This window comes from Brachycentrus maculatus, unplaced genomic scaffold (genome assembly GCF_059751285.1).
Source record: "Brachycentrus maculatus isolate JH-2025_06_01 unplaced genomic scaffold, ASM5975128v1 h1tg001102l, whole genome shotgun sequence".
Taxonomy (NCBI): Eukaryota; Metazoa; Arthropoda; class Insecta; order Trichoptera; family Brachycentridae; genus Brachycentrus; species Brachycentrus maculatus.
In genome coordinates, this window is record NW_028281806.1 from 99987 (window position 1) to 114111 (window position 14125).

General features: G+C 41.1%; 1 pseudogene across 1 annotated transcript in view; it reads right to left on the bottom strand.

Moving 5' to 3' along the window:
• LOC148299529 (uncharacterized) overlaps positions 1–9408 on the bottom strand; it is a 28572-nt pseudogene extending 19164 nt beyond the window's left edge. The window contains exons 1-10 of the transcript XR_015839065.1: positions 9124–9408; positions 8390–8496; positions 6787–8301; positions 5806–5909; positions 5141–5335; positions 3661–3919; positions 2754–2879; positions 2055–2213; positions 1507–1624; positions 818–1078 (exon numbers count right to left, since the gene is read on the bottom strand). The product of XR_015839065.1 is annotated as an uncharacterized LOC148299529 (transcript). The remainder of the gene's footprint in view (positions 1–817; positions 1079–1506; positions 1625–2054; positions 2214–2753; positions 2880–3660; positions 3920–5140; positions 5336–5805; positions 5910–6786; positions 8302–8389; positions 8497–9123) is intronic.
• Between the last annotated feature and the right edge of the window lie 4717 nt (positions 9409–14125).

Consider the following 14125-nt stretch of genomic DNA (forward strand, 5'->3'; position numbering starts at 1 on the left):
CTGGGCATTTACGGGGCTGACGACCGTCATCGGCTGGTTTAAGTGATCACTTTACACACGTGTAACATTCACCAATTCTACCCATTATTGACAACCACACTACTCAAATTCTTGGAAGTTCTTTATATATGAACCAATTTAGAAACCTTGTTCTTGAATCACTAGAACTTCACTAGAGACATCTATTGGTGAGATGTAAAGAAGCTTTTTATCAAGCAGAAACTCTTATATTAGTATGTGAGGTCCAAATCCTGGATTATAATCACACACATGAGAAACGCCAGAAAATACCATTTTCATTTTTATTATTTAAGCTTATAGTTTGACCAGATAATTTATTTACAACATTTTGAGTGTGTCCAAGTATTTGGACACACTCAAAATGTTGTAAACATGTATGATAACTACTTAACCAGAGAATGTATAAAAATCAATTAGTAAAGCCCCATGTCAGGCTGATTTAACCTTCCTGATAACCTTACTGATCATCCAAAAATTACACATGATCCAAAGCGGGGTACCAAAAGACTCAAGTTCATATTTGTATGGAAATCGTATTACGCAGCTCGTAACTCGCAGCAAGCCGAGTCACGAGATCACGGTGCATGTGAACTCCGTCATGCTAAACTGACACAGTCGCTTTTATTTGAAAAAACCCGGACTGCTGGACAGTAAAATTCCGTGCAGTGCACAAACCCCCTATGAGCCACTGCCCTTATAACACTATGAATATAAGTTATGAAATTAAGATTCATATTATATATGGGGGATTTCAATGGTCCCGTTTAAGTGGAGGACATTTGTTCTGGAGACTCACTTGCGCGGTCTGGTCCTCCTCGGCCTCCTCCGGGCGGCGCGCCCCGGCCGGCAGCCCGAGCGCGCCGGCGCGCTGGCGGCAGCGCGTGGCGCGGCGCGCGTGCGCCTCCGCGTCCGGCGCGCTGCGGAAGGCGCGCGCGCAGGCGCGGCAGCCCAGCACGGAGCCCTCGCGCGGGCGCGCCTCGTGCGCCAGCAGGTGCATGCGCAGGCGGCTGCGGCGGTTCACAAACTTCTGGCAGATGTGGCACTGGAAGGGCTTCACCTGCAGACATACAGCCAGGAGGAGGATTGTATTCGAGTGATACCCAAGTAGAATAAAACGATACCCAAATAGAATCAAATGATACCCAGATAAGAGAGAATGACACCGCGAGTAGAATTAGGTGACACACAAATATGATTGAATGACACCCAGATAAGAGAGTGACACCCAAGTAGAATTAAGTGACACCCAGATAAGAGAATGACATCCAAGTAGAATTAAGTGACACCTAGATAAGAGAATGACATCCAAGAAGAATTAAGTGACACCCAGATAAGAGAATGACATCCAAATAGAATTAAGTGACACCCAGATAAGAGAATGACATGCAAGTAGAATTAAGTGACACCCAGATAAGAGAGAATGACACCCAAGCAGGATTGAATGATGCTAAAAGAGTAGCGATTGAGTAGTTGAAGGGCAGTCACCTTGAGATGGGTGATCTTGTGCTCCTTGAGGGTCTGCGTGTCGAAGAACTGCTTCCCACAGGCGTCGCAGCGGTGCCTCTTGGTGCCGTGGATCCGCCCGTGGGACTTCAGCGACGACCTGCCATAGGAACGCATTCATGTATCTTATACGCACGAGTATCTAGTACGCACTCGTATCTCGTACACACTCGTAACTCATACGCACTCGTATCTTATACACACTAATATTTATTTATTTATTGGAAAACCAACAGAACGTTTACATATCATATACTCATATCTCATACACACTCATATCTTGTACTCACTCATATCTTATACGCACTCATATTTTATACGCACTTATATCTTGTACGCACACATATCTCGTACACACTCATCTCATACGCCCTCATATCTCATACACACTCATATCTCACATAAATTTGTATCTTATACACACTCATATCTCATAAGCACTCATATCTTAAACACACTTGTATCTCATACGCACTCTTATCTTATACACTGTTATGGATACGGAACTATGCGCAAGTCAGACGGGTAACCTGAGTCGGAAGTCCTTCCCGCAGCCGGGCTCCGGGCACAGGAAGGCCACCTCGTGCGTGTTGATGTGGTCGAAGAGCGCCGGCTCGCTGGCCAGCCCCGCCGCGTCGCACTTGGGGCAGCGCAGGTTCATGGCCAGCAGCTCCGCCTGGTGGAACGACCTGCGGGCGAGACAAGACCAGACTACAGGGTGGCCGTCGGGCCGAGTAGCAAACTACACCCTGGAGAAGGAACGATCAACATTCCTTTTGGTAAGGAGAGTGTTACATGAATATCTACACCTAGTTAATAAGCTCATTGCTCCGCAAACTTTTTCTATTCAAGGTCATAAGTGATTTTTTCACTCTAATATTTATTCAATATTACCCTGGACTGGTACCTGAAGCGGAGGGCTGATCACCTTTCTTTCGTATGTTCGATCGAGATAGCACAGCGTTTATATGATGTAGTGCCCTATGCACCATTGGGGTGCGGATAAGGGTTTGAAGAAGAAGAAGAAAAAGAATTTTGTCATAAATTGAAACATAAAGAATTCGTAAACTACATAGATTTCGTAAACTAATATTTTTTTCATGTAAAAAGAACCCACTCCCCAGAGAAAGTCGGACATCAATTATTGTACTCCGGGGAAAGGTTAAACCGCCCTGTGGTAGGTCGTAAGCCCTGCAAATACCCGGATAGATCTGTTGGAGTCGCCATACCTGTGGAAGATGAGGCGCCGCTCCGTGTGGAAGGCCTGGCCGCACAGGCCGCAGCGGTGGCTGGAGCCGGCGGCGCCCCCGGTGCACTTGTGGCGCGACAGGCGCTCCTCGCTGTCGAACGTACGCCTGACGACAAAAGTCAAGTTAAATTATTTGGTATTAACTTTGTGGGTTATTATTTCAAAAAAAATTATCACTTATAGTAGACCACTAATTGGGTAACACTCTCTTTATCATTCATTGTTCACTTTGTTTAATACCACTTAAAAAACACCACTTTTGTTCATCGTTCACTGCAAAGTGAATGATGAATGATAAGGAGAGTGTTATATTACCATACCACAAACTTAACAATGCTTTTAATTTACAAAATACAGTGATTGAGTTTTATTTCACACGACTAGTTTTGAAAACTACAGATGTTTTCATCGACAGGTGATCACAAAGCTAACGAGAAAAAATCATTCAGGTATGGGTAGATGATTGTCCGCTTTCATAGTGTAGTGTAATACGCACTCATATCTCATGCGCACTCATATCTCATACGCACTCAAATTTCATACGCACTCATATCTCATACGCACTCATATCTCATACGCACTCATATCTCATACGCACTCAAATCTCATACGCACTCACATCTCATACGCACTCATATCTCATACGCACTCATATCTCATACGCACTCAAATCTCATACGCACTCAAATCTCATACGTACTCAAATCTCATACGCACTCATATCTCATACGCACTCAAATCTCATACGCACTCATATCTCATATGCACTCACACCCACTCATACCTCAAACGGACTCATATCTTATACACACTCATATTTTGACAGGTCAGCTGTCAGTTAAGGGACCCACCCGACCACCACAATCATAAAAACAATCTTGACATACTTGCAGTGTTCGCACACGGCGCCGCTCTTCCCCCGGCCGCCCTTCAGTTTGAGCAACTCCTCAAACTCCTCCATGTCCATGACTTGGGCGTCCTCCTCTTCTTCTTCTTCTTCGTCCAGCGCCTCCTCCTCGGGGTCGTCCTCCACGGCCCCAAAGTCCTCCTCTTCTTGTTCCGCTTCCGCCTCTTCTTTCATCGCGCGCGACTCCGCGGCGTCTTCCGTCTTGATCCCCTTCTCAGTCTTGATGGGTCGAGGTAGCTCTGAGAAACGAAAGACGGCGTCAGAAGATGACAGAGAGAACAACCTCCCTACTATGATTATATCTAAACTAACTAGCTAACCATTAAGCTGCTTCTCCGCAGGGGTAGGCAGAGAGAATCTGTCTATGTAGGCAGAGAGAATCTGTCTATGCAGTACCCGATGGTGCATAGGGCACTGCATCATATAAACGCAGTGTTATCTTGATCGTTAAAATACGAAGGAAAGGTGATCACATTTGTGAATCTACTCATACATCTTCTTCTTCAGTTCTTCGAACCCTCACCCGCACCCGATGGTGCATAGGGCACTGCATCATATAAACGCAGTGTTATCTTGATTGTTAACATACGAAGGAAAGGTGATCAGCCCTCCGCTTCAGGTACCCGTCCAGGGTAATATTGAATAAATATTAAAGTAAAAAAAAAAGGGTCTGACTCTGTAGTGTAAATGGTCAGCAAGCTCAGCTACCATACAGGAGGTCCCGGGTTCGATTCCCAGGATAAATATCAGAGATTTTTAGCAGTAGTAATATAACACATAAAATGCGCTTAGAGTGTCAGAAATGAAGACTCTGAGAAGCATAACAGGCAAGAGTCTTCGAGATAGAATAAGAAACGCCAGGATCAGGGAAATACGCGGGATGGAAGATGTCGTTAGGTGGGGAAGGCAACGAAGAAGACAATGGTATGCGCATGTGAGGAGAATGGAACCTTCCAGACTCCCCCACATCGCATTGTACGGCCAACCCCATGGTAGACGACTCTCGGGCAGACCACCAAAGAGATGGGTCGACAACTGGGAATCGACGTCGCAGGAGGCTAATCCCTCTTAAAAACAGGCCACAAGGCCTATGATAAGAAGAAGAAGAAGAAGTAATATAAACTCACCGCAGACATAAAAATATTAAACACAACATTTTGAGTGTGTCCAAATACTTTATCTCCAATTACAGGAGTTATTTTTTTGACGTCTCATCAAAGATGAAGAAGAATATGGAAGTCTGGGCATTTACGGGGCTGACGACCGTCATAGGCTGGTTTAAGTGATCACTTTACACACGTAAACTGTAAAAACACCTATGACGGTCGTCAGCCCCGTAAATGCCCAGACTTTCATATTCTTCTTCATCTTTGATGAGATGTCAAAAAATAATATGAGAATATTAAAAATTATTTGCGAGCTCAAACGGCCATCCATTAACGCAGAGCTGGTCTCCGTACCTTGGCAGCCCCCGAAGAGCAGCATCTCCTCCTCGTCCAGCCACTCCTCCAGCACCTGCAGGTCCTGCTCCTGCTGGGGCTCCTGCGGCGGCGCCCCGCGCTTGCTGCACAGCGGGCCCGCCCGGCCGCCCCTCGGCTCCGCAGCGCCGTGCGCCGAGCGGACGTGGCGCCGCACCTCCGGGAACGAGGTGAACCCTGGCGAGAGATGTGATTTGAAAAAAAATTGGGTGTTTGCGGTCGCGGGAACGACGGCGCGGGATTTGAATTACGACGTCTTTAGTATAAAACTGAGCGTATTTAGATTTAGATCATTTCCACCATCACTTTTCCCCAATTCAATTACAGTGAAGCGCCCTTGAGGTAGTATTTTTTTTTGCATTTTGACAAAATTGTGATTTGAATTTTTTGACAAAATTCGTCATTTGTATTTTTTGACAAAATTTGTAATTTGTATTTTTTGTCAAAATTCGTAATTTGTATTTTTTGACAAAATATGTCATTTGAATTTTTTGACAAACTTTGTATCTTGATTTTTCTGACAAAATAAGTAAAATACAAATACATAATTCGTACTTTGAATTTCGAAATAAGGTACTTCAACTGCTATCACTTATTTCATAAATCTCTTTATTTATAAAATAATAATAGGGAATGGGTGAGCTCACCATATTGGCAAATGATGCAGGGAAAGATGGCTCGGTCCGGCATCTTGTGCGTCAGGGAGTGTGTGACGGCCTCGGCCGTGCGGTACAGCTTGCTGCCGCACAACCTGCAAACAAGTCGTAATCAGAATTACCAAAAAATTTACCAATATAACGGGAAACTGTTATTCTTACTACAATGCATCATTGTCAGACGGGAGGAATATCTAATTTAACATACTCAACCTATAAAGGATTGTATTAGACTCGTGAAGTGTTTATAACAGCCGATATTATCAATATTTTTTTCGCCTCCGTAATAAAAAAATTCCGAAAATTCGCCTCCGTAAATAGGTTGTTTTCGTAAGTTGGTAATGAATGATGTCACAGAAACGATAGACTTATTTGAATATTGGTAACATATTCCTAACACTCAACTTTATTGACCGCTTCATACTCAACGAATCAGGCTCGCGCGCTAAGTGGGTTCTAATTTGGTATTTCTCAATTGCTTTTTAAAATATTATAGACGTACATAATTGGAAATTAAATACGCTTCAATTTTTATATTTTCATTAATTGATTCGGCAGTCAGTTTGTGGTAAAATCTATCCGACATACGGTGTTTGAAAATGATGCGGAATGCATTGTAACACGTCGGCTGTCCAAACTTAAAACACAGTAAGGGACATTTTTTTTGCATTGAAACATGTCGGCTGTCCAAACTTAAAACACAGTAAGGGACATTTTTTTCACTGTAATATTTATTCAATATTACCCTGCACTGGTACCTGATCACCTTTTCTTCATGTGTAAACGATCAAGATAACACTGCGTTTATATGAAGCAGTGCCCTATGCACCATTGGGGTGCGGATAAGGGTTTTATTATTATTATTATCATACTCCTTTGAGGAAAATTCGCACCGACGTTTATTTACGTCCATACTCTCGGAAAGGTTAAAGTTATACATCACACGAAATGAAGGGTTAATATACGAGTTACCTGCATTGGAAGGGAGCTCTGGCGTCGTCATCGTCAGCCGACATCAGGTCGCCGTCCACGTCTTCGTCCGCATCCTCCATCTTGACCTTGGAGTACTTGAGCAGGTTGTGGGGCGCGGAGTGCAGCCCGTTGCCCGTCTTGGCCTTCCTCTCGCGGCCCTTCAGCATCATGACCTTGACCTCCGGCTGGCTGACGCCCTTCATCAGGTCCAGGATCATCTTCGTCTCGGAGTTGGACAGGCTGGACGAGGCGACGACGTCTTTAGTGGCGTCGCCGAACCTCTTCTTCGCTTTCGGCATTTTCATTTCGATGTTTGGTAATTTTTTGCCGGGTTTTTTTCTGACAGTCTTCACCATCTTGAACTTGTCTTTCTGCGATACGATCTTGGTTTCGACGTCCGAATCGGAGGTCTCCGAACCTTCCAGCAGGTCGAGGAGCTCTTCCCTCGTGTAGACTTGTTCCACTTTCACGATCTCTTCCTTCGGCGCTTTTTCAATGCCTCTAGCGCTGGCGGAAGCTTCTTTTTGATTTCGAGCGTGCTTAGGCGATGCTTTGGCGTGGGCTTCCGCTTTATCGTGTCTCACGATGGTGTAGGACGTGAGTTCGTCTTCCAGGTCCATGGGATTGGGTTCGCGGACAGTTTTGGAGTGAGTTTTTTCATCTAGCTCCAGGATTTCTTCGTCTAGAAATTCGACTTCCATGAAATCGTCTTCTTCGTCTTCAGGGACCGGTGGCGGTTCGAATTTGACTTCGCGTTCACGGTCTACAGTCTTTGTTTTAGCTGCGGCCCCCTTGCCACTGGGTTTGTCCTTGCCATTGACGACTTCTTTAGCAAAAGTCACCATTTTCGGAGTTTTGATCTGCTTCTCCGCCCGAACGAAGGCTAGTACCTTCGGTTTCTCAGTTGTAAGAACATCCATCGAGTCATCGTCATCATCGCTGAACTCATCGTCGAGATATTCCTCCTCTTCTTCCTCCTCCAAGTGCTCCTCCAAGAACTCGATTTCGTCTTCGTCCATGTCGGACGCGCCGGATTCGAAGGACTTGTCGTCGGCCGAGCGATAGTCGTCTTCCGAATCCTCCTCTCGCTTGATGGCGATTGTCTTCCGTTCGGCGTCTGCGGTCGACTTGACGGTTTCGACCAGGATATTCTTGGTACTGCGCTCTAAACTGCTGATGAAGTCGGGTTTGTCATCGTCAGAGGGGGTCACCTCTTCTGTCTCCTTCATCTCGCCCACTTCCGGCATCTCTCCCAGCTCTTCCATCTCCTCCAGCTGCTCCAGGAGTTGGATCCCCTCCTGGCTCTGCTGCAGCAGCCGGTCGGGCGGCTGCTGGCCATGGTTCAGCACCTCGCCTCGGTCTTGCGGCCCCTCCCCTCCCCCCGCCTTCTCCTCTTCCTCTTCGTCCTCCTCGGGAACCGCCATCTGCATGAGGAAGTCGTACACGTTGTCCGACAGGGAGACGTGACTCTCCCCCACTATACTGGAGAGAGGTACTTCGTATCCCAGAATTTGACTGAAAAATCAAACAAACACACATTACAATTTGTGATGGATTCAAAACTTAGCAACAAATGTGTGTGTGTTAGGTTAGGTTAGGTTACCTGGCTCTCTTCAGAAAGGTGTGGAAGAGCTCATGGGGAAGCACCTCCATATTGACATCCTGCCCCTCCGAGTCCTCCATACTGATGACCAGCGACATGGTGCCGCCCTGAAACGCCATATAAAAATCAATCTTTTTCATTCTCGATAATAGAATATACTTTAAATATAAACAACTAACACCATTTTTTGATGAATATTTAGGTACCTAAAACAGTGAAACTAATCAACCTTCAAAATTCAAATTAAAATTGGAACCGCCATTTTCATTTGACAGGTGGAATCACCGAAATAACCTAAAAATATTGACACAAACAAATTTTGGTTTACGCAAAAGAACGATATTTAACAAATTCACGCTCAAAATGAGCATTGTTTCACTTAATTAGCAGTCTATTATAAATTAAATGCATAAAATATAACAAATAAGAAAACTAATTGATCTTTTGCTCCGAAAAGAGAATTTTGTCAGTGATAAAATTTGTATGCTAGTTATTATTCAACGAAATTTAAGATATGTACTATGGAAAAATGGTAAACGTTTGCTCTAATTTACGTTTAGTCATCAAAATGTAATAAAAAAATGGTTGAATAAACATTATTTTATTATTTTTTACACTAGTAAGGCACGACAAAAAAATGAACACAGGTTTATATCACATACTAGAAATTTATACACAGTTATTTGTTTGGATTTTCTATCTTATTTCAATGCGAAAACACGTTCGAGGTTTACCTTGATTTACTATTCACACGAACACGATATGTTGTTTGATTATGCCGGGTGTATAGGGCATATATTTAAACGGCGTTGTTCTCGCAAACCAACAGCGACGTCTGCAAACCACATTTTGAAACGTGTTTAATTAGTTATCGTATAAACAATGATATCTGTCGACATACTGAATATTTCAAATTTCGGGGCGAATAATTTTTATTTGGCTATTGCGTGAGAAGCGTGCCCGTCGGGTAAATTGAGCTCACAAACGTACTTTTTTTTATCTAATCGGCGACATGTTGAATTTATTCCGTGTTCTCAGCCAGTGCAACGGGAACCGGCTCACAGAACCGGGTCGAAATTCCGACAAACGAATCGGATCTTTTGAACCGGATAATTTGAATTTATCATCATTATTGGCTTCCAGGGCTCGTCGGTTTTTTTAAACATACGAAAACTGGTTTTTCTATAACTCGATTTTGATAAAAACCTTTTTTTAAATTTATTTACGTAACGTCCAAGTGACTCTGAAATCTAGCTACGGCTTATGCAACACCGTTTATCATGTCCCTACTCAGGCTTCAACTTTATAAGTTTCATAGCCTATGCCTACTTGTGAGTGGATTTACTTTTTATGTTTAAAGTGACTATAATTTAATGTAATTCATGAGTGAAAATTCTAGGCAAAAACACTCGCTGGTATAAACCCTGATCTCTACGTTTAACTATATCTATACGTCTAAGCGACGATTGGAAGATCTGAAAAACTGGGACTCGTTATTTTTTAACGAACTGATTAGGTCGCACAAAGATCCGGATCCCCGTCCTGGGAGCGTCGCTTGGTATTATAATGCGGCACACTCACGAGCACACAAATGAAAATAATAACTTTGCTACAAAATCAAATTATTATAATGTTTAAATACAATTAATAGACAAAAAATCATTAAAGATAATTTATCACTTTTGAATCGTATAAAATTTTCAATAAACTCATCTATTAAGATGTTTTGAGTTGTATTCAAATTTATCAATATCATACTGTGTATACCCCATTTATTTTATACGAATTTAAAATTATATTTTTTATTTTTGTTTTAGCATTGAATATGTTTATAAGCCAATATAACTTTTAAATTTGGTATACAATTTATAAAATTATGATACTTTTTGCATTTTCATTGGAAATTTTGAATAGTATATTTTTTGACAGATGTGTTTTTTTGAGCTGATTTTAAAATATTTTTTTCAAAAAGGGATTAAAAGAGAATGAGTAAGGCTATGCAACCCGAGTGTTCTATCCACTGCTGAAATTACGCTTTTTTGTTCATGGCATTTCCTTTTCAATGCGCAGTGAGATGTTTCATTTGTTTTTTTGCATCCTTCCTGGCTCCATCCCAAATTTTCGTATTTGTAGACTGTTGGGGTCAGCTCTCCTCGTCCTCAGGTTGTAGGTTTCATGCCTTCAAATCGTGTTATCTTTTGCTTCACCCATGAATTCCTTCCTTACCACATAGTTACTTCTAAATCTAACTAACTAACTAACCATCACGCCGCTTCCCCGCAGGGGTAGGCAGAGAGAATAGAGCGCCACACCACTCTGTCCTTGCAAACATTCTTCGCCTCTTCCACGTTCATGCATCTCCTCATACATACCCGCCGATTGTTACGACTCCTAACCTGACCACTTTCAAGTATTTGGCATACCTGATCGTGCCATTTTTTTCTCGGTCTTCCTCTGCTTCTTTTCCCGCTAACATTCGCCTCATAAATTTGTTTTACCGTTCTTTCCTCACTCATTCGTTCTACATGTCCAAACCATCTCAACACACCTTTCTTAATTTTATCGATAATGCTTATCTCAGCTTTGCATTCTTTCCTTATTTCACTATTCGCACATCTATCATACATCGTTTTGTTACACATTCTTCTGAGAGATCGCATTTCGACTGCATTCAGTCTACTTTCATCCTTCTTTTGCCAACTCCATGTTTCACTTCCATACATTAGAGTTGGAACCAGGACTCCGTTGTGCACTGCCAGTTTAGCTTCCGCTGATAGGTTTTTATTTGCTATAACTGATTTCAGTGCACCGTTCACTTTGTTCCCAGCATTCACTCTCCTTTCTATATCTTTATCAATCTTTCCATCCCTAGAAAACATACTACCCAAATAAACGAAATCATCTACCTGTTCCAGAATCTCTCCGTTTACCAATATTTCACATTCAGATCTGCATTCTTCTCTTTCAAAAACCATAATCTTAGATTTGCTAACATTCATCAATAAGTCACTTTCCTTGCACACATTATACACTTCTAAATCAATTTATGAAATTCCATATTCTTACCCAGACATGCATACGCTCACTCCTTTCAAGAACGTCATAAATCAAAATACTTGATTTTTCAGGAGAACGTTTTTAAAGTTTAAGAATATAATACAATGTATTAAAAATAAATATCAAGCCACTTACTGAACTTTTTACTGTGCAACAGATCTTTTTAGGTAAAATCTGAAGTATTTTTCTCCATTTGAAAAATATTTAGTTTTTTGAAAAAAATAATTAAACAATGCCTTTTCTTCAAAATGCAAAAACAACACTTTCTGCCCTCTAGCGGTTAAATATTAAGTTAAAAATATGCCGCTTTTGCTGAGATATAGTATATTTTCTGGGCATTCCGAAAACATGCACAACTGAAAATTTGCAATTTTTGATTTATGACGTTCTTGAAAGGAGTGAGCGATATATCCTTTTTCATCGAGAGGTCAATAAAGTTAAATACAGTGAAACCTCTATCTATCGTTCCTGGAATAATCGTTTTCCCGGATGTGTCGTTTATTTCTTCCATCCCGAATTAATTTCATACTAAAATAGATCGCATCGATCGTTTCTCTATCACCATTCACCGCATTTATCGTTTGTATTAAGCTTCATATTTGATACATTTTGTCTGTTTTTAATATATTCTTTTCAATTTTCTTACATTCAACGGCAACGTATGGGATAGAAACTATCGAAAGCTCGTGTAACCGATAGCAGGAGAGGTCGATATAGATGAGAAGGAGCCGCTGCCTGTACCTGCATTTCCAGAAGCGTGCGCACTCTTTGAAAGAAAACTTTCTACAACGCACATTCAATAACCGATGCTGAAAAAAATACTATTTGCAAAGCCGAAAATATACTGTTGACTTACGAAAATAAAACAGTTAAAAAACCTAATTTTGATCAACAAACTTTAGTATTTTTTTAAAATTCTACTCAGGTTTTTTTTTTTTTAAATAAATACATTTGCATCTGAAACATGTATTCTTCTTAGAATTTAAGCCTACGAATGGTTATGCAGATTGGGAGGACAGTATCTTTACTCGGTCATATCTACTTGCGTATTGACCTCTTAATCCCGCATTCATTGTTTTCCCGCATTCATAGTTTATTTGAATAGGTCCCTTTAAAAACGATAGGTAGAGGTTTCACTGTATTATATTTATTGTTTCGGCATTTACTTTATGGTAAGACATGTTAAAATGATTAACACTTGTTTTTATTAATGACTACTAGTTTCGGAAGCTAAACTTCCATCGTCAGGTCTGAATAATAATTAAAATATAAAATAAATAAAACTGTTCTATAAGGAGAGGGGTAAGTCATTTCTTTTCCATGTTATAATGTATAAATGTAAACGTTGTGTTTCACTCTCTCTCGCTGCTCGCTGAAAGTGTGTGAAGGAGATGTGTATTTACCAGTGCTAAATATTTGTTATTTTATTATTATTTTATGTTACAAGACTTTTTGTTTCTTTATTAGTATATTTTTATATTAGATACGACCACAAATTATGTAACAACATTTCAAGTGCGTAAAACAGAGGTCCGAGGTGATAGTTCAAGGTTGACACAATCTATTTTCGTCTCATTCAATCACACAAGGAACAACATACAAAGAAAAAAGATAACAACAGCAGATAACATTTATTTCAAAGGTAGAATGAATCCATAGTAACAAAAATATAATCAGGAACATTTAAAACAAAAACTCATTAACTAACCATAGGTACCAAATACTTCCTGCAACCTTCTGTACTCCTGGTAGCTTCATGGAGTTTGTATGGAAGTGATGAGTGGAAAATCAGACCGTATGTGTGTTATTGCATTGTATTGAAAGGTTGTATGTATCCCTTCGTAGTACTAAAGTAAAAATAATAATTAACTAACTAACATGGGTACCAAATACCTCCTGCGCCGTTCTGTACTCCTGGTAGCTTCATGCCATCAGTACCTTACATCCATTCATCAAACTAGGTTGATCTGGATGTTGTAGCTAACTGTGACCATCATCGTTGCCTCTTCCACATTTATACATTTTCTCATACATCTCTTAAACCTTTATCCGCACCTCAATGGTGCATAGGGCACTGCATCATATAAACGCAGTGTTATCTCGGTCATTAACGCGTGAAGGAAAGGTGATCAGCTATCTGCTTCAGGTACCAGCCCAGGGTAATATTGAATAAAAATTAGAGTGAAAAAATCACTTATATTTATTTAACCCCCCCCTCCCTGGGAATCGAACCCGGGACCTCCAGAGCGGTAGTCAAGCGTGCTGACCATTACACTACGGTTGGGGACAATACACGCTGATCATTCCGACTCCTGACCTGACCACTTTCAAGTATTTGAAATACTCAATCATGCCAAGTTTTCCCCGGTCTTCTTCTACTTCTATTACCAAACTACGTTCACCTCTTAAATTTGTTTAACTATCCTTTCTTCACTCATTCGATCCACATGTCCAAACCATCTCAACACACCTTTCTTAATTTAATCGATAATGCTTATTATTTGCATTATTTCCTTATATCACCATTCGAACATCTAAAACACAATGTTTTGCCGCACAATCGTCTGAGAGAATGCATTTCATCCTTCTTTTGCTAACCCCATGCTTCACTACATACATCAGGAAGATGGTAATAAATAATATTTTTTAAATAATTAAAAAAAAAAAAATTATTCTTAA